Genomic DNA, 12,891 nt, shown 5'->3' with positions numbered 1-12,891 from the left:
TCTTGACTATCTAGCACAGGGCTGGGCAATTGCGGCCCTCCAGATGTTGAGGAACTACACATCCCAGCATGCCTTGCATCAGTTTCAGCATGGCCACATAGCAAAACTAATGCAAAGCATCCTGGGATGTGTAGTTCCTCAACATCTGGAGGGCCGCAATTGCTTAGCCCTGATCTAGCCTGTAGAATGTATTTGGCCTAGGGCCAAATTGCAAGATAGTCTAAATCTAAAGTGCAGTTAGCCAAAATCTTATAGTCAAAATTGTATAGTCAAACTCTGCCATGAGTCTGAATCGAACCGTGTCTACACATCTTTAGGGCTACCATGTTCCTCTTTATTGCATAAAGGCTACATACAAGGCCACAGTTGCAAATTAGTATTAATGGCCATGGTGGATATCTATAAGCCTTCTGGGAGGCAGCTTCACTTGCTAAGATTAGCAGTTCCAAAGCCTTGAAAATCACAACTGCGAATGCAATTGCGTACAAACATGAATTAGGCCCACGGAGAAGTATGTGTCTTGGTTAGTGTAATATGGCCGCCACACAGGGCGACTGTGCCGAGCGATATGAGCTCTACCCCTACTTTTTCACACACTAGTAATAATAGGTCAAGCGAGCACTTATTTAAAATGCGGCACCAGCGGCTGCAAAAGTCGGGTTTCCTCCTCCCGATTGTGTGTATATTGTTAATTAGGAAACTTCTCGGAATATGTTAGGTTCTATAATACCATTGCAGCTTTCCTACGGCGTGGTTGGACCAGAAGAAGGCTGCGTGCCGCAGGCAAAACGTCAACTTTATCTTAAAAATGTTATAATAAAAACAGATTTCTTTAATTGAAAAATCCCATGGTGAGTGCTCCTTCTCTTCAAACTGTATACATGGATGCTTTGCATTGGGTTTGCATTGGGTTTGCACCATTTGAACTATTGAACTAATTGGAATTGTGTGTATATATATATAATATATGTATATATATTTAGGCAGTGGTGGTGTGGCACTCACGACACTTACTGAGTAAGTGTCGTGAGTGCCACACCACCACTGCCTATATTCACTCTTGCTGAGCTGTGGAGGCACCGACCGCTAATAGCTCACATCGTTTGGAGTGCCAGACCCTACACCTGTGTATATATATTTTTATATATATATATATATATATATATATATATATATATATATATATATATATATGGAAAAGGTTATTCTCAGAGATCGGCGACTATTGTTAAAAATTAGGACTAATGATAAAATATAATTAATATAAGAATTTATTCAATGAGGGGGTTTGACATAAAAAATGGATAACACGTACACAAAAGCATGTATCAAGGCTGGGGCTATATAAAAGGGTTAAAAAAGTGGAAATAAGAAAAACAAGCAATAAATAGCTAAGGTGGATCTTATGTTTTAAAAACAAAGCATATATTGAATAAAAAACGTCATTTGATGAAACACAAGGTAAAAGGATAAAGTGCTTAGCTCAAATGCAGAAGGTGAGGTAGGTTAGAAGCTTCCCAACATGTTTCGTCTGTGTGACTTCCTCAGGGGGTAGGGACAAACTGGCAAAGGATCCTATTTAACAGGAAGGCAGGCATACCTCACTTCCTGCTAGCTCATTAATTAATTAATAAATTGCGTATTTTGTTTCACTGTGTCGATACGATCTACAGTATTTTAGACTATATAGTGTGATACTAGGGACCATATAATAAACTTAAGGTAGTTGTTACATTGTTCATCAGCATAGAATGTGTCCAAGCAGCGAAAATGAAATATTCTGTATAGCGATGTGGGGCGCGACGTCACTTCCGCCCCACATCCGACATCCTCAGAGCGTTCATGCGCATGCGTGTGCGGCGTCCCAGTCTGGGAATGTTTCTTACAGAGGCGGTGACTTCATTCACGCTGAGGGAGGGACTTGGCTACGGACACCCTCATGCATTCTTATGGTACGCAGTGGAACGCAGGAAGAGCAGCGAAAATGTCAGTTAATGAATCCTGCGTTTGGAACGCATATGACACGCAGAGAAATCTCTCGTGGATCAATTGATGGATGGAAGTTTGGATTTTTTTAGACGCAATCCCAGACGTTTGAAATGTAATAGAGAAAAGAGACAGTTAGTTTCACATTCAGGGATGTTTGACACAGAACGTAGGATAGTTAATCCTCGATACAGTGATCACTATACATTATGTGCTAGGATTTTATAGTGCCGTGGGAAATGCCGGTAATAAGTGATGGTCCATAACAATGGGGAAACACAAAAAATATCCAACGTGCTGATTAATATAGATGTATATAAAGAATGTTTATTTAGCATATAAGTCAAAATGCTAATGCATAAATAAGTATATAATATTTAGGGAAGATGGGTTGAATCTGCTGCAAAATGCATGGAAGATTATGGAGTGATGATATCATAAAGAGAAAGGTGACATAAACAACAGGGCAGACCAATTTGGATGTAATTCATCCACCAAATTTGGAAACGATGCCAATGGGTACATAAATGTATCACTATACATTGATAAGAGAAGGGTGGTGTTGATTATCGGAGAAGTACATTGCCAGGAGCTCTCGACCTAGTGATTGTATCTGTCTTTTTACCATACAGCACCTGGTTTTCCTTAGAGGTCTCCCATCCTTGTACTAACCAGGCCCAACACTGCTTAGCTTCCAAGATCGGACGTGTTTGGGCGTACCAGTGTGGAATGGCTGTACTGTTTGACAGAATTAGTGGTAGCGCCCAGAGAGACCTGTTAGTACTATCCGATAGAAATATCTTAAGAGGTGAGACAGTGTGTAGGGGATGGAGAGTTAACTGCACATACCCTATTAGCGGAACTGGGACGTATAATGATTTATGTTCAGAGGAAGGGGGCTATTTCATAGCTATCGTTGAATCCTTCGGGTTGTAAAGTGTTCAGTTCAAATATCCAAAACATCTCTCTTCTGGATAGTAAGTTGGATAGGTCGCCGCCTCGTTCCCCTAGGTTAACTTGTTCGATGCCTTTGAAAGTAAGTAATTCCGGGTCTGAGTTATGATGGGTGAGAAAGTGATGTGAAACTGTATGGGTCTGAACCTTGTTCTTGATATTTCTGACGTGTTCTTGGATCCGAATCTTCAAGGGTCTTTTGGTCTTCCCAATGTAGCCTAGGCCACATGGACACTCTAGCATGTAAATGACGGAGACTGTGTTGCAGTTGATAAACTGTTGAATTTTGAATTCTTTAGTTTGTTCTTTACTGTGAAAAGTCTTTCTGTTAGGATGGAGGAGTCGACAGATGTTGCAGTGTCCACATTTGAAACTGCCTATGCATTTAGGCATTCCATTGGTGCTGTTAGTTATGCTTCTCAGCATACTAGGTGCTACCATGTCTTTGAGGTTTCTTGATTTCCTAAATACTACTTGTGGGTGTAAAGGTAAGTGTTCTTTCAGGACTGGGTCCATCGTGAGAATTCCCCAATGTTTGTTTAGAGCTGCTTTTATACTTTTCTCATGGCTGTTGTAAGTGGTAATAAATTTGACACCGGGTATTAATTGATCTTTATTCTTATATTTGAGAGTGGATGTCCTCTCCAGGTCTTGGGCTCTTTGTTCTGCACTGTGGAGTAGGTGTTCTGGGTATCCCTTCTCCCTGAATCTCTCTGCGTAGATCTTGATTTGGGTGTCCCTTTCTGATCTCATTTTGCAGTTGCGTGTCAACCTGTGGTATTGAGAGAACGGTATGTTGTCCTTCCAGTTTCTGAGATGACTACTTTCGTAGTGTACATAACTATTTGTGTCAACCTTTTTTATGTAATTTTTGGTGGTCACTGTGCCGCCTGTTTTCATGAGTATTAGGTCAAGAAATTCCACTTGCTCTGTGTTTATGTTTGAAGTGAACTTCAGGTTCAGGTTGTTGTCTCCTATGTATGTTAAAAACTTGTTGAAATCAGATGAAGACCCATTCCAGACTATTAAAATGTCATCGATGTATCTCTTAAAAAGGATAATATTTTCTTTAAAACAATGGTTATTGTAGATAAAATTGCGTTCCCAATGGCCCATGAGTAAATTCGCAAAGCTAGGGGCAAAGATGGTCCCCATAGCCGTGCCGCAGATTTGTAGGTAAAACTGGTCTAGGAATTTAAAATAGTTATGCTTCAAGATAAAACGCATCACTTCGCATATGAAGAGCCTATTTTCATCTGTCAGTGTCGTATCTTCATTGAGGAACTCGTGACAGGCTGCGATTCCATCTTCATGTCGGATACAGGTATATAATGATTGTACATCTATGGTCGCCCATAGGTAGTTCTCTTTCCAGGTGAAATCTTCCATGATGTTCAAAACTGAAGTGGTGTCCTTAAGAAAGGATGGTAGCTTCATAACATGTGGCCTAAGGAATTTATCCGCATACTCTGAAAGATGTGATGTCAGGGACTCAATGCCCGCCACAATAGGCCTCCCGGGTGGATTCTGCAGGGATTTATGGATTTTCGGTAGAAAGTAGAAAATAGGGGTGGTGGGATTAGTGTGTAGGAGATATTGGTATTCTTCTTTCGTCAAAGTGCCATTGCGAAGACCTTTCAGAAGGGTATGGCGTAATTCCTCTATATATTCTTCTTTAGGATCATGAGGAAGGCTGGTATATGACGTTGTATCTCCCAGAAGTCTCAGGGCTTCTGCTTCATAAGCTGATCTATCCATGATGACAAGTCCACCCCCTTATCAGCTGGTTTGATGACAATCATATCGTTGGTTTGTAGAGTTTTAATAGCTGCTCTTTCTTTGTATGTCAAATTCTTCTTGGGCATCTCTGGTTCATCATTGCTGCATAGTTCTTTTTTCACTGCTTCATAAAAGGTGCTGATGTATGGCCCTTTAGATTCCAGAGGGTAATACTTGGATGTGGGTTTTAGTCCTGATTTCGAATGGGTCTCATAGTTCTGTATGATTGCATCCTCCTTCCGAAGGAAATGTCTCTTGAGTGTAAGTTGTCTCGTGAATTTATTGAGATCGATAAATGTATCAAATCTATTTTTTCCTTTTGAAGGTGCGAATGATAGTCCTTTGTTGAGTAGACTAATTTCAGAATTGGTCAAGGTGTAGGTCGAGAGGTTGAATATGCCTTTGGATGGAGGTGTTACTTCTGTAGGTATCTCTTTTTGTGGTGATTTGTGTTTGTTCCCTCCCTTTCCCTGTGAGTTAGATGGGTTTCTCAGAGGCGCAAACCTATAGAAACCCATCTAACTCACAGGGAAATGGTTTTTTATCCCCCGGAACGAGCACCCGCATCAAAGATCACAGGCCCCTATCTATTACAGAGAAAGTGAATCATGCTTCCCCCCTAAAAAGAAGACTGGAAGAAAAAGAGGATGCCGAGGAAAGGGAGGGAACAAACACAAATCACCACAAAAAGAGATACCTACAGAAGTAACACCTCCATCCAAAGGCATATTCAACCTCTCGACCTACACCTTGACCAATTCTGAAATTAGTCTACTCAACAAAGGACTATCATTCGCACCTTCAAAAGGAAAAAATAGATTTGATACATTTATCGATCTCAATAAATTCACGAGACAACTTACACTCAAGAGACATTTCCTTCGGAAGGAGGATGCAATCATACAGAACTATGAGACCCATTCGAAATCAGGACTAAAACCCACATCCAAGTATTACCCTCTGGAATCTAAAGGGCCATACATCAGCACCTTTTATGAAGCAGTGAAAAAAGAACTATGCAGCAATGATGAACCAGAGATGCCCAAGAAGAATTTGACATACAAAGAAAGAGCAGCTATTAAAACTCTACAAACCAACGATAGGATTGTCATCAAACCAGCTGATAAGGGGGGTGGACTTGTCATCATGGATAGATCAGCTTATGAAGCAGAAGCCCTGAGACTTCTGGGAGATACAACGTCATATACCAGCCTTCCTCATGATCCTAAAGAAGAATATATAGAGGAATTACGCCATACCCTTCTGAAAGGTCTTCGCAATGGCACTTTGACGAAAGAAGAATACCAATATCTCCTACACACTAATCCCACCACCCCTATTTTCTACTTTCTACCGAAAATCCATAAATCCCTGCAGAATCCACCCGGGAGGCCTATTGTGGCGGGCATTGAGTCCCTGACATCACATCTTTCAGAGTATGCGGATAAATTCCTTAGGCCACATGTTATGAAGCTACCATCCTTTCTTAAGGACACCACTTCAGTTTTGAACATCATGGAAGATTTCACCTGGAAAGAGAACTACCTATGGGCGACCATAGATGTACAATCATTATATACCTGTATCCGACATGAAGATGGAATCGCAGCCTGTCACGAGTTCCTCAATGAAGATACGACACTGACAGATGAAAATAGGCTCTTCATATGCGAAGTGATGCGTTTTATCTTGAAGCATAACTATTTTAAATTCCTAGACCAGTTTTACCTACAAATCTGCGGCACGGCTATGGGGACCATCTTTGCCCCTAGCTTTGCGAATTTACTCATGGGCCATTGGGAACGCAATTTTATCTACAATAACCATTGTTTTAAAGAAAATATTATCCTTTTTAAGAGATACATCGATGACATTTTAATAGTCTGGAATGGGTCTTCATCTGATTTCAACAAGTTTTTAACATACATAGGAGACAACAACCTGAACCTGAAGTTCACTTCAAACATAAACACAGAGCAAGTGGAATTTCTTGACCTAATACTCATGAAAACAGGCGGCACAGTGACCACCAAAAATTACATAAAAAAGGTTGACACAAATAGTTATGTACACTACGAAAGTAGTCATCTCAGAAACTGGAAGGACAACATACCGTTCTCTCAATACCACAGGTTGACACGCAACTGCAAAATGAGATCAGAAAGGGACACCCAAATCAAGATCTACGCAGAGAGATTCAGGGAGAAGGGATACCCAGAACACCTACTCCACAGTGCAGAACAAAGAGCCCAAGACCTGGAGAGGACATCCACTCTCAAATATAAGAATAAAGATCAATTAATACCCGGTGTCAAATTTATTACCACTTACAACAGCCATGAGAAAAGTATAAAAGCAGCTCTAAACAAACATTGGGGAATTCTCACGATGGACCCAGTCCTGAAAGAACACTTACCTTTACACCCACAAGTAGTATTTAGGAAATCAAGAAACCTCAAAGACATGGTAGCACCTAGTATGCTGAGAAGCATAACTAACAGCACCAATGGAATGCCTAAATGTATAGGCAGTTTCAAATGTGGACACTGCAACATCTGTCGACTCCTCCATCCTAACAGAAAGACTTTTCACAGTAAAGAACAAACTAAAGAATTCAAAATTCAACAGTTTATCAACTGCAACACAGTCTCCGTCATTTACATGCTAGAGTGTCCATGTGGCCTAGGCTACATTGGGAAGACCAAAAGACCCTTGAAGATTCGGATCCAAGAACACGTCAGAAATATCAAGAACAAGGTTCAGACCCATACAGTTTCACATCACTTTCTCACCCATCATAACTCAGACCCGGAATTACTTACTTTCAAAGGCATCGAACAAGTTAACCTAGGGGAACGAGGCGGCGACCTATCCAACTTACTATCCAGAAGAGAGATGTTTTGGATATTTGAACTGAACACTCTACAACCCGAAGGATTCAACGATAGCTATGAAATAGCCCCCTTCCTCTGAACATAAATCATTATACGTCCCAGTTCCGCTAATAGGGTATGTGCAGTTAACTCTCCATCCCCTACACACTGTCTCACCTCTTAAGATATTTCTATCGGATAGTACTAACAGGTCTCTCTGGGCGCTACCACTAATTCTGTCAAACAGTACAGCCATTCCACACTGGTACGCCCAAACACGTCCGATCTTGGAAGCTAAGCAGTGTTGGGCCTGGTTAGTACAAGGATGGGAGACCTCTAAGGAAAACCAGGTGCTGTATGGTAAAAAGACAGATACAATCACTAGGTCGAGAGCTCCTGGCAATGTACTTCTCCGATAATCAACACCACCCTTCTCTTATCAATGTATAGAGATACATTTATGTACCCATTGGCATCGTTTCCAAATTTGGTGGATGAATTACATCCAAATTGGTCTGCCCTGTTGTTTATGTCACCTTTCTCTTTATGATATCATCACTCCATAATCTTCCATGCATTTTGCAGCAGATTCAACCCATCTTCCCTAAATATTATATACTTATTTATGCATTAGCATTTTGACTTATATGCTAAATAAACATTCTTTATATACATCTATATTAATCAGCACGTTGGATATTTTTTGTGTATCCCCATTGTTATGGACCATCACTTATTACCGGCATTTCCCACGGCACTATAAAATCCTAGCACATAATGTATAGTGATCACTGTATCGAGGATTAACTATCCTACGTTCTGTGTCAAACATCCCTGAATGTGAAACTAACTGTCTCTTTTCTCTATTACATTTCAAACGTCTGGGATTGCGTCTAAAAAAATCCAAACTTCCATCCATCAATTGATCCACGAGAGATTTCTCTGCGTGTCATATGCGTTCCAAACGCAGGATTCATTAACTGACATTTTTTCGCTGCTCTTCCTGCGTTCCACTGCGTACCATAAGAATGCATGAGGGTGTCCGTAGCCAAGTCCCTCCCTCAGCGTGAATGAAGTCACCGCCTCTGTAAGAAACATTCCCAGACTGGGACGCCGCACACGCATGCGCATGAACGCTCTGAGGACGTCGGATGTGGGGCGGAAGTGACGTCGCGCCCCACATCGCTATACAGAATATTTCATTTTCGCTGCTTGGACACATTCTATGCTGATGAACAATGTAACAACTACCTTAAGTTTATTATATGGTCCCTAGTATCACACTATATAGTCTAAAATACTGTAGATCGTATCGACACAGTGAAACAAAATACGCAATTTATTAATTAATTAATGAGCTAGCAGGAAGTGAGGTATGCCTGCCTTCCTGTTAAATAGGATCCTTTGCCAGTTTGTCCCTACCCCCTGAGGAAGTCACACAGACGAAACATGTTGGGAAGCTTCTAACCTACCTCACCTTCTGCATTTGAGCTAAGCACTTTATCCTTTTACCTTGTGTTTCATCAAATGACGTTTTTTATTCAATATATGCTTTGTTTTTAAAACATAAGATCCACCTTAGCTATTTATTGCTTGTTTTTCTTATTTCCACTTTTTTAACCCTTTTATATAGCCCCAGCCTTGATACATGCTTTTGTGTACGTGTTATCCATTTTTTATGTCAAACCCCCTCATTGAATAAATTCTTATATTAATTATATTTTATCATTAGTCCTAATTTTTAACAATAGTCGCCGATCTCTGAGAATAACCTTTTCCATATTCTATTGTTCTTGACGGCCCACCACCGTTATCCTCTCAGTAACTGAGCTGACACCCCGTTAATTTAGGGGTATTTGTTATTTGGGACTACCCAATAGTCACTTTTGCGCACTGTTCTTGCATATCTTGGCGCTGAATCCCCTCTCTTTCTATCCATCCATATATATATATATATATATATATATATATATATATATATATATATATATATAGAAAGAAAAAAGGAGACGCACCATAGTGTAGTATTTAAAGTTTAAAAGTAGAAACTTTACTGAAGCGATTAAAAACTCACACAAGTACAGGTGTTATAAGATATATAACACATAAGCGCATATTACAGGTATATCACCGCAAGACAGCTCTCAAACAATTTCGCGCTGCACTCTCAGCCTGGATCCCGGACCAGCCGCGTCACTGCGTTGCTGCGTCACGACCTCCGTCCTCCAGCTCCGCCCAAACGCCCATATATGGAAGAAAGAGAAACAGAGTGCGCCCCTATCGTAAATTCCACCACCAGAATATAACCAATAACCATAAATCAATGGAAATTTCAGTCAGAAATTGCAATTTAATACAACATTTATTAAAAACATGTAGTTTTCATCTGTGTGTAGTATGGTTCATACAAAACATGGAAATATACCCAACGCGTTTCGTCGATACGACTTCCTCAGGGGCAAAATTTCCGTATGTTGGTGGGTAGTGAGAATACTCACTCCCAGGTATGTGAACCTTCTAAAAAAATCGGATCCTTTGAGGATCTTTAATGTTTAATGCACAGCTGCATCAAGTTCCAACTGTATTCGAATATGGATCTTGGATAATGCAGATATCCTTCTAAAAGTCGGATCCTTTGAGGATCTTAGTGTTTAATGCACAGCTGCATCAAGTTCCGTCTGTTATCGTATATAGGTCCTAGATAATGTAGAGTGCGGAATCCTCTAGGTAGGGACACAGCAAGCCAACAATGAACCAACTGCAGTTGGAATTTGATGCAGCTGTGCATTAAACATTAAAGATCCTCAAAGGATCCGATTTTTTTAGAAGGTTCACATACCTGGGAGTGAGTATTCTCACTACCCACCAACATACGGAAATTTTGCCCCTGAGGAAGTCGTATCGACGAAACGCGTTGGGTATATTTCCATGTTTTGTATGAACCATACTACACACAGATGAAAACTACATGTTTTTAATAAATGTTGTATTAAATTGCTATTTCTGACTGAAATTTCCATTGATTTATGGTTATTGGTTATATTCTGGTGGTGGAATTTACGATAGGGGCGCACTCTGTTTCTCTTTCTTCCATTTCTCCCACTTCCCCCACTAACAGGGGGGACTAATAGAGTTGCTGCCCCGACAAATATTAATTAGCGCATTGAAAGGGTATTTCTCTTGTTCTATATATATATATATATATAGACATATATATTTGTTCTCTGCATTTCCTTATTCCTACTTACAAGACTGTTGGATACAATTATACAATTGTAATAAAGTTTCTGAGAAAATTCTATGAGAACTGTGTGAAGTCGTATTTTTAAGATGAGAAAATATGTATGAATAAAAATAACTTGTTTTTACTATTGTATTATTATTATTATTATTACACCCAAAGGTTTTATATTTTACTGCTAGTGAATCTATAACCTGAGCAGACCCTTATAATGTGTGTAATAAATATATATATAAATACACACGAGGCTGGATTGAAAAGTAGTGATTTATTTTCACTATTGGCCAACGGCAATGTAGACTCTTTTGTATTTTGTATGACACATGATGGTGATAGGTGTTGCCAATTTGACACAAGATTAGGTACTCTTTACCTAGAACGGCGCCCATCGCGACCATCGCGACCATCGAATGCACTAAAAAACGGGTGCGATGCGATGCCCGCGATGGCCGCGATTTCCCATAGGGACCAATGTTAAAAGTCAGATTGGACGCGATTTTAGTGTTCAATGCCTCAATGCCTGCGATTTTTCCATAGGAAACAATGTTAAATGGGCCACAGAGCCCTAATAGTCCCCCTGAAGTCTGAAATGGCCCCCACAATTTTTAACGGCACCCCACGATCAACGTCAACCCGAAGCGTGGCGAGCGCAGCGAGCCCGCGAGGGGCGGCGGTACGCGTCCTCCGACCTTTTCATACCCTCACTATCCACGTCGTTGTGGAGTTGAGAATAGAATAGTGTGGCGAGCGTAGCGAGCCACTGAGCCCGAAGGGTGGCGAGCGCAGCGAGCCCCGCGAGGGGACGCGGATACCTTCACAGGTAAGCGCGTCCCCTCGCGGGCTTCACAGGTAAGCGCGTCGCCACGGACACCTGTGAAGCCCGCGAGGGGACGCGTATAACTGTGAAGGTATCCGCGTCCCCACGCGGGGCTCGCTGCGCTCGCCACGCTTCGGGCTCGGTGGCTCGCTGCGCTCGCCACACTATTCTATTCTCAACTCCACGCCGACGTGGATAGTGGGGGTATGAAAAGGTCGGAGGACGCGTACCGCCGCCCCTCGCGGGCTCGCTGCGCTCGCCACGCTTCGGATTCACGTTGATCGTGGGGTGGCGTTAAAAATTGTGGGGGCCATTTAAGACTTCAGGGGTACTATTAGGGCTCTGTGGCCCATTTAAGATTGTTTCCTATGTAAAAATCGCGGGCATTGAGGCATTTAACACTAAAATCGCGTCCAATCTGACTTTTAACATTGATCCCTATGGGAAAATCGTGGGCATCGCGTCGCACCCGTTTTTTATGTACCCGCGATGCCCGCGATTTTTTACCCCCGACGCCCGCGATGCTAATCGCGGGCGCCGTTCTAGGTAAAGAGTACCCAAGATTTTAATACAAAATGTATTAACATGTGGAGAGAAAGTTAGATTTGGGTGAATACTTTGCACATAAACAAAATAACTCACCCAAATCTAACTCTCTCTGCACATGTTACATCTGCCCCACCTGCAGCGCACATGGTTTTGCCCATTTTAAGAACAAATTTGTCATGTGATCAGGTCTGAATTAAGGCCTTAGTCTAAACAATTGACCTAATATAGCTTATATGTTCAAATGTTGAATTACACATACACATACAAATGTGTTCCCCTACATCTTTGCTGCAGTCAGGCTAAACATACCCAAGGTGAGTCTTTTTGTTCATTGTTTCCACAACACACATCTAATGTAGGGCACACACCAGGACGACCGCTCACGATGCACATCGTGAGCGGGTCGTCAGTGGCTCGTCCGACCCGCTCACGGTGACGCGGGGGGGGTACGACCCGCTCACGATGTGCACCGTGAGCGGGTCCGATCCGATGGCGACCCGCACCCGGCTGTATGGTCGTCATTGAGATCCTACCTGCAGCAGGTAGGATCTCAATAACGACCGACCGACCCGCGGGACCGCGCATCGGATCGGTATCGGTCCACACCAGGACAGAAAAGGGCCCAATCAGCACACAATCTACATCCAATTGGTCGGAATTGGATCTAGATTGAGGGGATCGGGCCCTAGTCG

The 12,891-nt window shown here is 41.8% G+C and overlaps 2 pseudogenes; one reads left to right on the top strand and one right to left on the bottom strand.

Annotated features, from left to right (window-relative positions):
* Window positions 1–2,609: 2,609 nt before the first annotated feature.
* On the bottom strand, window positions 2,610–2,727 carry LOC146046458 (5S ribosomal RNA; annotated as a pseudogene).
* A 5,109-nt stretch (window positions 2,728–7,836) lies between these two features.
* Window positions 7,837–7,954, top strand: LOC146046575 (5S ribosomal RNA; annotated as a pseudogene).
* Window positions 7,955–12,891: the final 4,937 nt, after the last annotated feature.

This window comes from Crinia signifera, chromosome 11, assembly GCF_055691185.1.
Source record: "Crinia signifera chromosome 11, ASM5569118v1, whole genome shotgun sequence".
In the NCBI taxonomy this organism is placed as follows: Eukaryota; Metazoa; Chordata; class Amphibia; order Anura; family Myobatrachidae; genus Crinia; species Crinia signifera.
This window is presented reverse-complemented; position numbering and strand designations above follow the sequence as displayed.